The sequence below is a fragment of the Mesoplodon densirostris genome, chromosome 16, assembly GCF_025265405.1.
Source record: "Mesoplodon densirostris isolate mMesDen1 chromosome 16, mMesDen1 primary haplotype, whole genome shotgun sequence".
Taxonomy (NCBI): domain Eukaryota; kingdom Metazoa; phylum Chordata; class Mammalia; order Artiodactyla; family Ziphiidae; genus Mesoplodon; species Mesoplodon densirostris.
Window position 1 is genome coordinate 60,670,456 of NC_082676.1, and position 13,398 is coordinate 60,683,853.

Sequence of the window (13,398 nt, forward strand, 5' to 3'; positions counted from 1 at the left end):
CCTCTGGGCCAATCACTGGGGTCCAGCATATGGAGCATTCTGATTGGCCAGTTTGCATCAGGTGTCTGCACTTGGGTGAGGAGGTGGGGGCCTGCTGCTCCATTTGACCCTGTGACAGAGCCCTCTCCGTGGAGAAAGGGAGGAGGCAGCACAAACGCAGTCGCTGGGGGACATTTGTGAGCCGAGCTGTTGTCCCCATCGCAGTTTCTACTACACATGTTCAGCACAATTTCTAATTCTTATTTTTACATTTATTTACTGCCTGTCTCTACCATCACATGGAAAGCTGGTTCTCACCATAGACAACCCAGCTTGTTCAAAATGAACACTTATTAGGTGAACATACGACTTAATCTCAATAGCTTCATCTCAGGGACTTGGGGAAAAAGAAGATGAAATTCCTAGAAATCCTCAGGAATTTCCCATAAGTCGTTCTATACTTTTTATAACACTATTATGTGTTTTTTAAAAACAATAACAGATGACCATCATGATAAAAAGCGAATAATTTCTTTTCACTGGTAGGGTTATAGGAGATGGCTTAGAGGTTTTCTGTAACAAAAATGCATTATCACGCATTTTTAGGAACTGATATATTGTGACCAGATTAGATATTTCAATAATACGTAAGAGTTCCTGATACAGTCATTTCATCATAGAAATCATCAGCAAAAATAAATTTCAAATAAAAATCACTTTTAGCTCTTCTTCTCCGTAAAAACACCAAATGGCGGATGACGTCAGTGCTGCCGATGGGCCCGGAGGCCCCGGGGGCCCTGGAATGGGAGGCAGCGGTGGCTTCCATGGAGGCTTTGGCAGCGGCGTCCGGGGCCAGGGCTAAAAGCCACGGAGCTCGCGGAGGCGAGGCCGAGGACAAGGAGTGACTCCCCATCACTAAGCTGGGCCGCCTGGTCAAGGACATGAAAATCAAGTCCCTGGAGGAGATCTGTCTCTTGTCTCTGCACATCAAGGAACCTGAGATCATTGACGTTTTCCTGGGGGCATCCCTCAAGGACAAGGTTTTGAAGATCATGCCTGTGCAAAAGCAGGCCCGTGCTGGCCAGCAGATCAGGTTCAAGGAGTTTGTTGCCATCAGGGATTACAACGGACATGTTGGCTTGGGTGTCGAATGCTCTGAGGAGGTAGCCACTGCCATCCATGGGGCCATCATTCTGGCCAAGCTCTCCATAGTCCCTGTGCGGCAAGGCTCCTGGGGGAACAAGATCGGCAAGCCCAAAACCGTCCCTTGCAAGGTGACTGGCCGCTGTGGCTCTGTGCTGGTGTGCCTCATCCCTGCCCTCAGGGGCACTGGCATCATCTCAGCCCCTGTGCCCAAGAAGCTACTGATGATGGCTGGAACTGATGACCTCTACACCTCTGCCAGGGGCTGCACCGCCATGCTGGGCAACTTCGCCAAGACCACTTTCAATGCCATTTCCAAGACCTACAGTTATCTCACTCCAGATCTCTGGAAAGAGACGGTGTTCACCAAGTCTCCATATCAGGAATTCACTGACTATCTTGTAAAGACCCACATCAGAGTTTCCATGCAGAGGACCCAGGCTCCAGCTGTAGCCACAACATAGTTTTCTATGAGAAAAATAAAGTGAATGAAGCCAGTTTAAAAAAAATCACTTTTAAAATGGAAAGATAATTCCTCAGATGTTTAATATTTAAAAATTATCATTCTTAAGTTGAAACTTTAAATCGCAAGACATTCAGTGCCCAATCCAATATCCTGATCTTTCTTTTATGACAAAATGGTCCAGACATGGAAAAATGCCTTTCCTTTTGCATTGTCATTGGTCGAATTGTTAACGAAGAGACCAAACACATCTTGGGTTGGTTTTAACACCAAAAGTTGGGTGTTAGGGCTCATGTTGTTTCATATAGGTGCCCCTTCCCTTTTAAAAAAATATTTATTTTATTTTATTTTTATTCTTGGGTGCATTGGGTCTTTGTTACTGCGTGTGGGCCTTCTCTAGTTGCGGTGAGCAGAGGCTACTCTTCGTTGCGGTGTGCGGGCTTTTCACTGAGGTGGCTTCTCTTGTTGTGGAGCACGGGCTCTAGCTGCGCGGGCTTCAGTAGTTGTGGCTCACGGGCTCTAGAGCGCAGGCTCAGTAGTTGTGGTGCACAGCCTTAGTGGCTCTGTGGCATGTGGGGATCTTCCCAGACCAGGGCTTGAACCTGTGTCCCCTGCACTGGCAGGCAGATTCTTAACCACTGTGCCAGCAGGGAAGCCTGCCCCTTCCCTTCTTAAAGATGAATCATTCTATATCTATATCTATCTATCTATCATCTATCTATCTATATCTATCATCAATCCATATCTATTTTTCTGTCTTTCTATCTATCTCTATATATCTATCCAAGTATGTTTTGTCTTACAAACCTCTGTAGCCTACAGTGAATATGCAAACCCTGGAATACACAAGTGCACATTATTGGATAGTATTTGAATAATGCAGTGTTTATAGCTCCTAGCAAGATTCACAGCCCTACGAAGAATTACACGTTGAAATGGACTATTTAACGACTTATTTTGCTTCCAAAATTTGCTATTTCTTGGAACATCACTCATAGTATTTGCATACGCTATGCGTGTAAACTCATTAGTGTTTATTTTACTTTCAAGAATGACTTACCATGAGCAGCAGAAAGGGCCATGAACACACCCTTGTAACGGGGTAAGATCAGCCAGCAAGACTGACTGATTTGTTCATAACCCCTTTTCTCCTCTGCACTCCTGTCCACGTTCCAGGAAGTTTACTCTTTGATTTTACATGTCCGTGTTTCCTGCTCTTGCTGCTCACCAATGTCAGTGGATCCTTCAGTAATGTCTTTATGCCAGGAAGTTAGTCCCACATGGAAACCCTAAGCCATACATGGCACGGGACCGATAGCAGTGGACCGAAGTACGTCCTTGAGACTAACTACATCAGATTCCATGTAGCTCATGCCTCCTACGTGATAAGCGCCCAACGCTTATGGTAGGTGACATGGTATAAATTTTGCAAATAGGGAAATTGAGGCTCACAGGAAACTTGCTCAAGGTTACAAAGTTATAGACTGACAGAATTGGGTTCAATACTTTATTATACTATCTGTCATCCCTTCAAGCACTGGTATTTATATTTCCTTAAATTTCTATGCTTTTATTTCTGCCTGGAGTGCATGAATACTTATTTCTTTTGGCAGTGCTACCACTGCTATTATTATGTATCTTTAAATTATTTAGGGAATGCTTAAAATGCACTGTGCCAAATATTTTCTACATTCACATGTAGAAAATGTAATCCTTCTAATAGCACTCTGATGCCAGAACTCTTATTATCTCCATTTAACCAAAGAGGAAACTGGGGCTCTGAGATGCCTCCCAAAGTCTCTTGATAAGTTACAAAGCTGATTAACGAAAGCAGTTCTGTCTCGTTCCAGATCTTATGTTCTTTTTTTTAATATATAAATTTATTTATGTATTTATTTATTTATTTTGGCTATGTTGAGTCTTTGTTGCTGCTCGCGGGCTTTCTCTACTTGCGGTGAGCAGGGGCTACTCTTGGTTGCAGTACTCAGGCTTCTCAGGCTTCTCATTGCAGTGGCTGCTCTTGTTGCAGAGCATGGACTCTAAGCACGTGGGCTTCAGTAGTTGTGGCTCCTGGGCTCTAGAGCACAGACTCAGTAGTTGTGGCGCACGGGCTTAGTTGCTCCGTGGCATGTGGGATCTTCCTGGACCAGGGCTCGAACCCGTGTCCACTGCATTGGCAGGTGGATTCTTAACCACTGCACCACCAGGGAAGCCCCCAAATCTTATGTTCTTAAACACAACAACACATCACTTCCTGCAATCAGGAAGTGATACCAGCTGTATCCTGGAAGTAGGTGGAGTGACATTTGACTCAGAGAAGGGGACTTCTGTAAGCTTCCAGGCATGAGATTTGGAATGGGGATGGTGGCCTGGGGGGATGAATGCAGTGAATGGCCAAATGGTCCTGGGATGCTACAGCTGGGAGGTCTTCAAGAAACCATGTAGGTTACGGAACAGAGCGGGAGGCTAAGGCATTCAGGACTACAGAAGCTAAGAATGTTTTAGCCCTCTGTGCTAGGCGTCTCTGAGCACTTCCCAGAAATTTACTCATGTAATCCTCACAACAGTCTCAGTTACAAATGAGAAAACTAGGCACAGGGAGATTAACTAGCTTGTCCAAAGTCATTCAACAAGGATGTGACAAAGAAATGCGGGAACTAGTGTCTCTGCCCTGTCCAGCCCTGTCTCTGGGGTCTTCTTCCCTCTGTGTGCCTTGAGTGAGGGGTGCAGTTTTACTGCAAAGCATGATTCTTGACAATCCAGCTGCCTGATCAACTTATTTTTAGGGGAAGGGAGGAGTAGGGAATGATTAGTGACCTTAGTTCTTTCTCTTACAGATTCTTAAACTCAAGTCGCGAGTATTTGCCCTGGATGGGCTGGGGGTTTGGTGGGCACAAAGATTTCATTTAGGACATTTATTTTTCTTGGAGAGATTGTGAGGGCAGGTGACAGACTCATTTCTACAATCCCAGGTTAAAACTAAAATCTGAAGCAAATGTTCACCCTAATGCCGACACCTAAAGTGCTTTTAGACCCAGAGACACAAGCATATCATTGTGCTATTATTTGCAGAAGTGTTCAGCTTAGCTGTGAAGGGATTGTTTCATTCAGTTCTGTTTAAAATCATGTAGGCAGGAACTAAAAAAGCATTTGGCTCAGGGAGAGAGGACTTTTAGTAATTTACACCCTTCCATTATTATAAGGCTCTGTGTGTGTGTGTGTGTGTGTGTGTGTGTGCATGCTGTATATACATCACATTCCTTTTGGCAAGTAATGCATTTAATTAATCTACGTGGAGTTTTAGTACAACATAGTTGATTAGCATAGTAGACACAGTACCTTTTTAATATAACAAATCTACTGAGAAATATCCTTAGCTAATGAGCTGCATCATTTTGGGAAAGTTTGTCTTATAACTAATGTATGAAAATAACACTGTATTTTTTATGGTGCATGCTCAGAGCCAAATAAGTCATCCTGGGTATGAATAGAGTTCTAAATCTTCTACAATCTGTACCCGCACCCCCCCCCCCGTTTGTTTTTTTTTTAACTTTTATGGGTTGATTTCTCTTCTGTATGATTTCTTGGCAAAGAGGTAGAGCCAGAACAGACTCATCAACTTTCAGTAAAGGTTTTTTCTAGGTCATCTGAAGGCAGAAGGAATATTTACGACAGACAAGGTATGTGAATTGTCTTCAACCCCTTTGTAAATTTGGGGAAGAGTTCACTTATATTTCAGCAAGAGTACCCACTGATGGGCACAACTTCTAGCCCTCTTCCCAGACTAATAAAGGATGACTGCCAGCTTCAACAGGGAATCTCTTTCATTACAGTCCCATCACAGAAATGACATTCTGACCTTCTGACTTTAGTCTTCCTTGACTTATGTTGTGGTTACATCCTGTAAATTGAAAATCTCAAAAGTCAAAAATGCATTTAAGGGACTTCCCTGGGATCCCACATGCCACGGAGCAACTAAGCCCGTGCGTCACAACTACTGAGCCCGCGCAACACAACTACTGAAGCCTGCGTACCTAGAGCCCGTGCTCTGCAACAAGAGAAGCCACCGCAATGAGAAGCCTGAGCACCACAACCAATAGTAGCCCCTGCTCACCGCAACTAGAGAAAGCCCGCATGCAGCAACGGAGACCCAGTGCAGCCAAAAATAAATAAATCTATAGAAATTATTTTAAAGAAAAGAAAGTATGCATAAAAGTGGTTAATATAGAGAATTAAAAAAAATACATTTAATACACCTAACCTACTGAACACCATAGCTTAGCCTAGCCTACCACAACCATGCTCAGAACACTTACATTAGCCTACAGTTGGGCAAAATCATCTAACACAAAGCCTACTTTGTAATAAAGTGTTGAATATCTCATGGAACTTACTGAATGCTGTACTGAAAGTGGAAGCCAGAATGGTTGTATGGGTACAGCATGGTTGTAAGGGTAGTGGTTGTTTACCCTTGAGATCTCGTGGCTGACTGGAAGCTGGGGCTCACTGCTACTGCCCAGCATCACACAAGAAAATCGGACTACATGTTGCTAGCTGGGGAAAAGATCAAAATTCAAAATTTGAAATATGATTTCTACTGAATGCACATTGCTTTTGCACCATCATAAAGTTGAAAAATGCTGGGTCTAACCATTGTAAGTTGGGGACTGTATTTCATTATTCTAGCACCAACCACATTGTTTAGACCTTCAGCTAGAATAAGAGATGAGAATGTGAACCAATGCTCAGAAATTCCATTTTGATTCTTCTGAGGGTTGATGACCTGTAGAACATTGAAATGCCTCTTAAAAATATACCAACGTCTTTTTTTTTGAAGTATAATTTATACACAATGAAATGCACAGTTTGTGATCATACAGATCAACCACATTTGACAAATTCACATACCTGTATAACCCATATGCCTATAAAGGTATAAATATGCTCATCCTTCCAGAAGTTCTCATATTTGTTTTGATTTTCATTTCTCTCGTAACTAATGATGTTCAACACTTTCTCTTGAGTTGATTGAACTTTGGTATACCTTCTTTTGTGACGTATATGATTAAATCTATTACCCATTTTAAAGATTGGGTTGTATGAGCTTCTTTTTCTTTTTAATGTATTCAGCATGTAAGTTCTTTGTCACATATATTTATTATGAATATTTTATCCCAGTCAACATTTTGCTTATTTATGATATGTTTAGCACCCTTTGATAAACAGACATTTAAACTTTTGATCAGGTTCTGTTTTTTTTCTTTTATAGTTAGTATTTCTGTGTTCTAAGAAGTCATTGTTTACTACAAGGTCATGAAGATATTCTCTTATGTTTTCTTCTAGAATATTGTTTTAGCTTTTGGGATGTCTGTGATCTAGCTCAACCAATAAGGGTAGGGGAGTGGTGAAGATTTTTGTTTTGTTTAATATCAGGGGTTGTTGAAATCACTCTTATTGAATTGCTTTGTCACCTGTGTCAAAAACCATTTGTTTATATATGTATTTTTAGACTTTCTATTCTATTCTATTGGTCTGTATGTCTATCCTCTTACTGTCAATTTATGGTAGACCTTGAATCCAATTAGAGTATATACTTTAACTTTTTTTTCCTCTAAATTGTTCTTATTCAAAATTGTTCAAGCTCTTCTTAGTCTTTTGCATTTCAATATACATTTAGAATCATCATGTCAGTTTCTACAAACTGTCTTTATGGATATTGAAAAATGTTATGCTGAATCTGTAAATAAATGAAGAAACAATTGACATCTTAGTACTATTGAGTCTTTTAACACATGAGCATTGTATAGTTTCCATATTTTAAGTCTTCTATAATCCTTAGCAATATCTTACAGTTTTTGGTGCATGTCTTTTGTTAAGTTTATAAGTATTTTATATTTTGCATGATTTTGTAAATGATATTTTTCCCAATTGTTCTTTGCTAGTTTTCAGAGATACAATTGACTTTTGTATATTAATTTTATCTTTTACAACTTGCTAAATTTACTTGTTTATTCTAGAATTTATTTATTTTTTTTGTAGAATCCTTTAGGTTTTTTACATGCAAAATCCTGTCATCTGTGAGTAGAGTTTTACTTCTTCCTTTCAAACTTTATAACTTTTATTTTATTTTATTACACTTGTTAGGACCGCTAATGCAGTATTGAATAGAAGTGATGAAAGCAGACATCCTTTTTTTTTGCCTAATCTTTGGAAGGAAACATTGAATTTTCACTGTAACTTCAATATTAGTTGCAGATTTTTTTGGTGAGATATTTGTTATTATTTATCAAGTCACACAAGCTACCAAGATTGCCAGTACAAATGTTGACATACTTGCTTGAGAAATGCAGGGACTCCAGAAGGCAGTTTCCCATGATCAACCGACATTAGACAACCTCCTGGCATCTACGGGAGACACATGCAATGTCACCAGTGATGATTGCTTTGTGTACGTTCCCAGAAAACTTTCTGGTATCTTTTTGTTGAATCAAACCATCTGTGAAGCCAACCAGAACATTTGTCAAATGAACAACATGGTTTTGGCTTCTTGGACTCATGGATCAGCTTTAGGTGGCTGAGGATGGGATATTTTTTCCTGGATAGTCCCAAAAGGGCTACAGTCCTTGATGTGCATTTTTTTCCCCCAAGGGCTAGGGATCTTTTTTTTTTTCTTTTTCTCTTGCTAGAAATAGCCCTCATCAAGTGTATTCCATCATGATTAATTAAGATCAACAGTATAGCCCTGTCCAAATAGATGATGCAAGCTATGATTAAGGAGTTAAAGATCAAAGAACAAACAGCCCCTTCAACCAACTCTGGTCTGTTCCTGAGTCCTATACATCCCTGTAACCTTGTTTTCTCTCCTAACCCATTTAGTCAACAATGAAATGTGTTAAACTTAACCAAGAGGAGAACTGTAAAACAAAATAGGCACAACAGAGCATTCCCCTTGAGTTTGACCCTTGAATCTTTTCTCCTCCCTATTTTTTCCACCTCTCCTCTTCCTGAACTTGACTGACAGATCTCAAGGCTTGCAATCTCTTTAATGCACTGTTGGATAGTTATCAGAATGGGATCACTAACACTCCTGCACAAGAGGCATGATAAAACAGAAAAATCTCTAACTTTTCCAACCATACCTTTACAGAAGTTAAAGGTGAAAACTGTTACATGTCCAATCTGTTCCTGAAGTCATGTACCCCTCCCTTGTCCTCACCCTATAGAATTCCAACCTTGCCTTAAGTTACCAAGTTCAGATGGTCCCTGAAGCATATTAGCCGAGTCAAGTCTTTTGCTCTATTTGAGTCACTTAAGCTATTTTCTTTTTAATAGTTCAAAGTTGAGAATTTAACAGTGTGTAAGAATTTACCCTGTAGGCAAAATAAATTGGGCATATGGGTGAGAGTAAGCCTTGGAGTATTTGGTGAATTAAGTTATTTGGTACAACTGAATCCTGGAACTCATGAGAGGGGAAGAAGGGGTTAAATGGGGCCAGGTTATTAAGAGGCATGAGTACCATATCGTACTTTTAATTGTAGGCGCTTCATTAAAAAATTATTGAATGAATGAATATTTATAAGACAAAGACTGGAGAGTGTCATCTGGAATAACTTACAATGTTCCTTTGGAAGAAATCTTAGTCACCAAGAGCTTTGTTTATTTAATTAATTTACTTGCATATTTCTTTATTTTATTCTTAATAGCTAAATTAGATTTGAGAAAATGGTCAAGACATTAGAAGCTGAACACAATATCCAGTTTGAGTTTGATTTGTAGAATATGGCAATTGATTGGATTGTAGAAGTTTTGGAAATTATTTAGATTGAGTTTCAGTTCAATCGTATCTACTTTATGTGAGAAATCTCTCAATCTCACTCAACACACACACACACACACACACACACACATTCACACACATTTTTGGTTATATTTATCCATCAGTAAAATAGCAGATATCTTTGGGCAATTTGAAGTAATTTGGAAAATGTGTGCTTCTTATTCTTAATTTTGACTCAGGTCTCTATCAAAGTCTCATCAAAATGGGTTCTGAGAAGTAGATTCTTTTTTTCCCCACTTTTAAAAAAATTCTTTTTCATTATGGTTTATTACAGGATACTGAATATAGTTCCCTGTGCTATACAGTAGGACCTTGTTGTTCATCTATTATATGTATACCAGTTTACATCTGCTAACCCCAAACTCCCAATCCAATCCTCCTCCACCCCCTTCCCCTTGGCAACCACCCATCTGTTCTCTATGTCTGTGAGCCTGTTTTTATTTCAAACATAGGTTCATTTGTGTCATATTTAGATTCCATATATGAGTGACATCATATGGTATTTGTTTTTCTCTTTCTGACTTACTTTGCTTAGTATGATCATCTCCATGTCCATCCATGTAGCTGCAAATGGCATTATTTCATTCTTTTTTATGGCTGAGTAGGATTCCATTGTATATACGTACCACATCTTTATCCATTCATCTGTCAGTGGACACTTAGGTTGTTTCCATGTCTCGGCTATTGTAAATAGAGCTGCTATGAACATAGGAGTGCATGTATCTTTTTGAATTATAGTTTTGTCTGGATATATGCCCATGAGTGGGATTGTTGGATCATATGGAAACTCTATTTTTAGTTTTTTGAGGGACCTCCATACTGTTCTCTATAGTGGCTGCACCAATTTACATTCCCACCAACAGTATAGGAGTGTTCTCTTTCTGAGAAGTGGATTCTTTTATCATGTGAGTTCTCCTGAGACTTTTTTCTCTCTCCTGATAATAATAATGACTAAAGCATACAGTTTTGTGTCAAGCACAGCCTACCTTTCCCTAGGCAGAGTCTCATTTCTTTCTCTAAACAACCTTATGAGGTATGTTTCATTGCTCTGCCCATTTTTCAGATAAGGAAACTGAGTTTCATAGAGGCAAGTGGCAGATCAGATGTGGTGAGTTTATGTAAATGATTTTTATTCTCATTGGTCAGCTGGGCATTAAGCAGTCAGTGTCATTCTACTGGGGCATCAGCCAAGGACAGAGGTTCAAAAAAATGTATGGTCCTGGGATTTAAGGAGCATGCTTCAAGGTGAGACATGAAAGTGGTACAAACGACACGCATAGCTCTTCAAGTTCACGGTGTTTTCCTCTATCCACACTCCCACCTACCCAACCCACACTACATCTCAAATACTCTCATTCTCAAGCAGAGACATGGATTTGATTACATTGGTTCTGAAATGCCCCCAGGCTTTCAATGAAGTCTTTCTTTTTCTTTTTTTTTCAGCAACAATATATACATTTTTTTTTTCTTTTCCCCTATTACATTTGGAAATCTGTCAGTAGAGAAACATTGTCCCAGTGGAGAGCCATGCCAGGGAGTCAGAAAAATGTACAATTCTGTTGAATTAGATCACTCAAAAGTCCTGAACCTGCCCTTTCCCCCTCTGAAGGCAAGAATGTCAAGATCATCTTCTTCCTGCAGGAGCCCTTTCCCCCCAAACCCACCAAATTTATCAGGCTGTAGAAAGTACCTGGAACAAGAATAATCATAATGGCAATAACAACGATAGGCTTTCTTGTACCCAGGATGTGGGAGAAGCATAGCACTATGGATTTTACTTATTGTATCATTTACTTCTCTTCATAGCCTTTGTGTGTGTGTGTGTGTGTGTGTGTGTGTGTGTGTGTGTGTGTGGTTTCATTTATCCCATTTTTATCATATGAGGAAACTTTGGTTCCTGAATGTCAGGTGACATCCCTAGGGTCACCCAGAGATATAATGGGAGACATAGGCTTTGATACCAGGTCAGTCAGACTCTGAGTAAGTGCCATGGACCCTGATAAGATTACAAATCCAGTTATCATCCCTCAGGTGTTATGAAATCTGTACTTGTAGAAAATAGGTGAAAAGTTCATAGTAGGGCATCTGCAGAGCATGGGTTGGCCAGAAAGTCTGTTTGGGCTTTCCTGTAACCCAATAAATAATTATTTGAAGAGTCTTCCTTTTCACCTATCAATGGTCTTTCTGACTTACACACAGGATTGGACAGTGGAGGGTCATGATTTGCCAGTGTGGGATCACCACTTCTGTGAACAAATAAACACAGTGACTCTAAGTGTTGCCTTTCCTGTGTTGGGAAGGAAACATTTTCTTTCTACCCTTCTAGGTCCTGTGGCTGATCTAACAATACAAATGAAATAAGGCAGATTAACAGGGGAAAAACAAATTTAATTACATATTACACACAAAGTATACAATTTAATGAGTTCGGACATATGTATATACCACTGAAACCATCCCCCAGATCAAAATAGTGAACCCCCAAGGGTTTCCTGGTGGCCTTCTGTAGTCCTTCCCTGTTCTACACCCATCCCCACCCTGGCCCTAGGTCATCACCGATCTGCTTCCTATTCTTACAGTCAATCCCATATCCTGGTGGGTCTTCTTGCATCCAACTGTATTTTATTTATTATATTTTGTTTTTCCCACTCTGTGTGTGGAAGACAAGTAAATAACATCCAGAAGTTTGGCTGGATGCACTCCTGGCCTTCTGAGAAGGCCCTGGGTGCAAGGCTTCCCTTGAGTGGCATCTGGACACCACCCCTACTCCCAACGTCTTCGAGTGGCACTGTCTCTTATTGATGGTTTCCAAATCCCCAAGAGTCAACACACCAGGCTTACAGGACAGAGAGGAGAGTGATGGAGAGAGAGGGCCTTTGAGAGCAGCCCCTCCCGAGGTAAGGAGCACAGCTGTTTGGTGGACGTGTTCCTGGAACTCACATGATGTACGGTACACAGTTTCACATGAATAATTTACCGCTATGCTCGCAAAAGGCTTTAAAAAATAGAACATACCTATGGCATGTCACTCTTTCCCCATAGTACCATCCTCCTTTATTTCAGAGCATGATTTCTCCAGAAGCGAAGCGGTCTTGGAGGTAGTGAATTTAAACAGTTTGGCATTGGATTAGGCCCTGATTTAAAGTTTTATTTTTAATATTAAAAAGAGGAGTGTTACTTTTATATCCAGGAGAAGCAATGAGTAAACAAATAAAACATTGATTAGAGACAGGCTGCTATCTCTGAGATGATAGTTTGATGTTAGAACTCGGCTTTCAAAAGCCAAAAACCTAGTCAGTGGGTCATTAGCTCAGCAGGCAGTCAAACTAAAAAAGAGCGATTTCGGGATGGGCAACGTCTGTGGTCTTTATTTCTTCAAGGTTTCAAAAATTAGCTTAGCACTTTCCCAGATGGAGAGAATACTTACTCTTAATGGCTAAGGTCATGGTTATGTTGAGAAAATTAAAGTTCAGTGATGCTTTGGAGTCTTACAGGCAGTGTTTCTTCCCCAATTTTACTAGCACACGATGTGAAGAGAAAAGTTTGGAGAAGAAATGAAGTATTCTAGTATTACTCAGTTCATGTCTGGGATGAAGTTTTCATTTTAATAAAGCCATCAAGCCCCGAGACTGGAATTCAAGGTCATGGATTATAGCATGCATGCACTTGTAGTTTTCATCTACATAGGGACATTTTCCTTTTTTGGCAATGCCACACTCCTATGCCCTGATGGGTTGTTCCTCGTCTTATATGATAAGAATGGAAACCTCTATGAGGATGCTGATCCAAACTTGGCCAATCAGAGCACCCCAACCCTCCCAGGCACAGTGATTGGTCCAAGGAGGACCAATCAGAATCCTTCCCTGGCTTTTGCTATGTCTTCACTACATGGTCTCACTGTGTGAGCAAGAAGCCATAACTTTAGCTGGTTTTTCTAAGATGAAGCAATATAGGCTCAAGGCTGCCAGATGGCAAC

At 40.3% G+C, this 13,398-nt stretch overlaps 1 pseudogene; it reads left to right on the forward strand.

The window, feature by feature from the left end:
* The first annotated feature begins 727 nt into the window (after positions 1-727).
* Positions 728-1,586, forward strand: LOC132476425 (small ribosomal subunit protein uS5-like; annotated as a pseudogene).
* Positions 1,587-13,398: the final 11,812 nt, after the last annotated feature.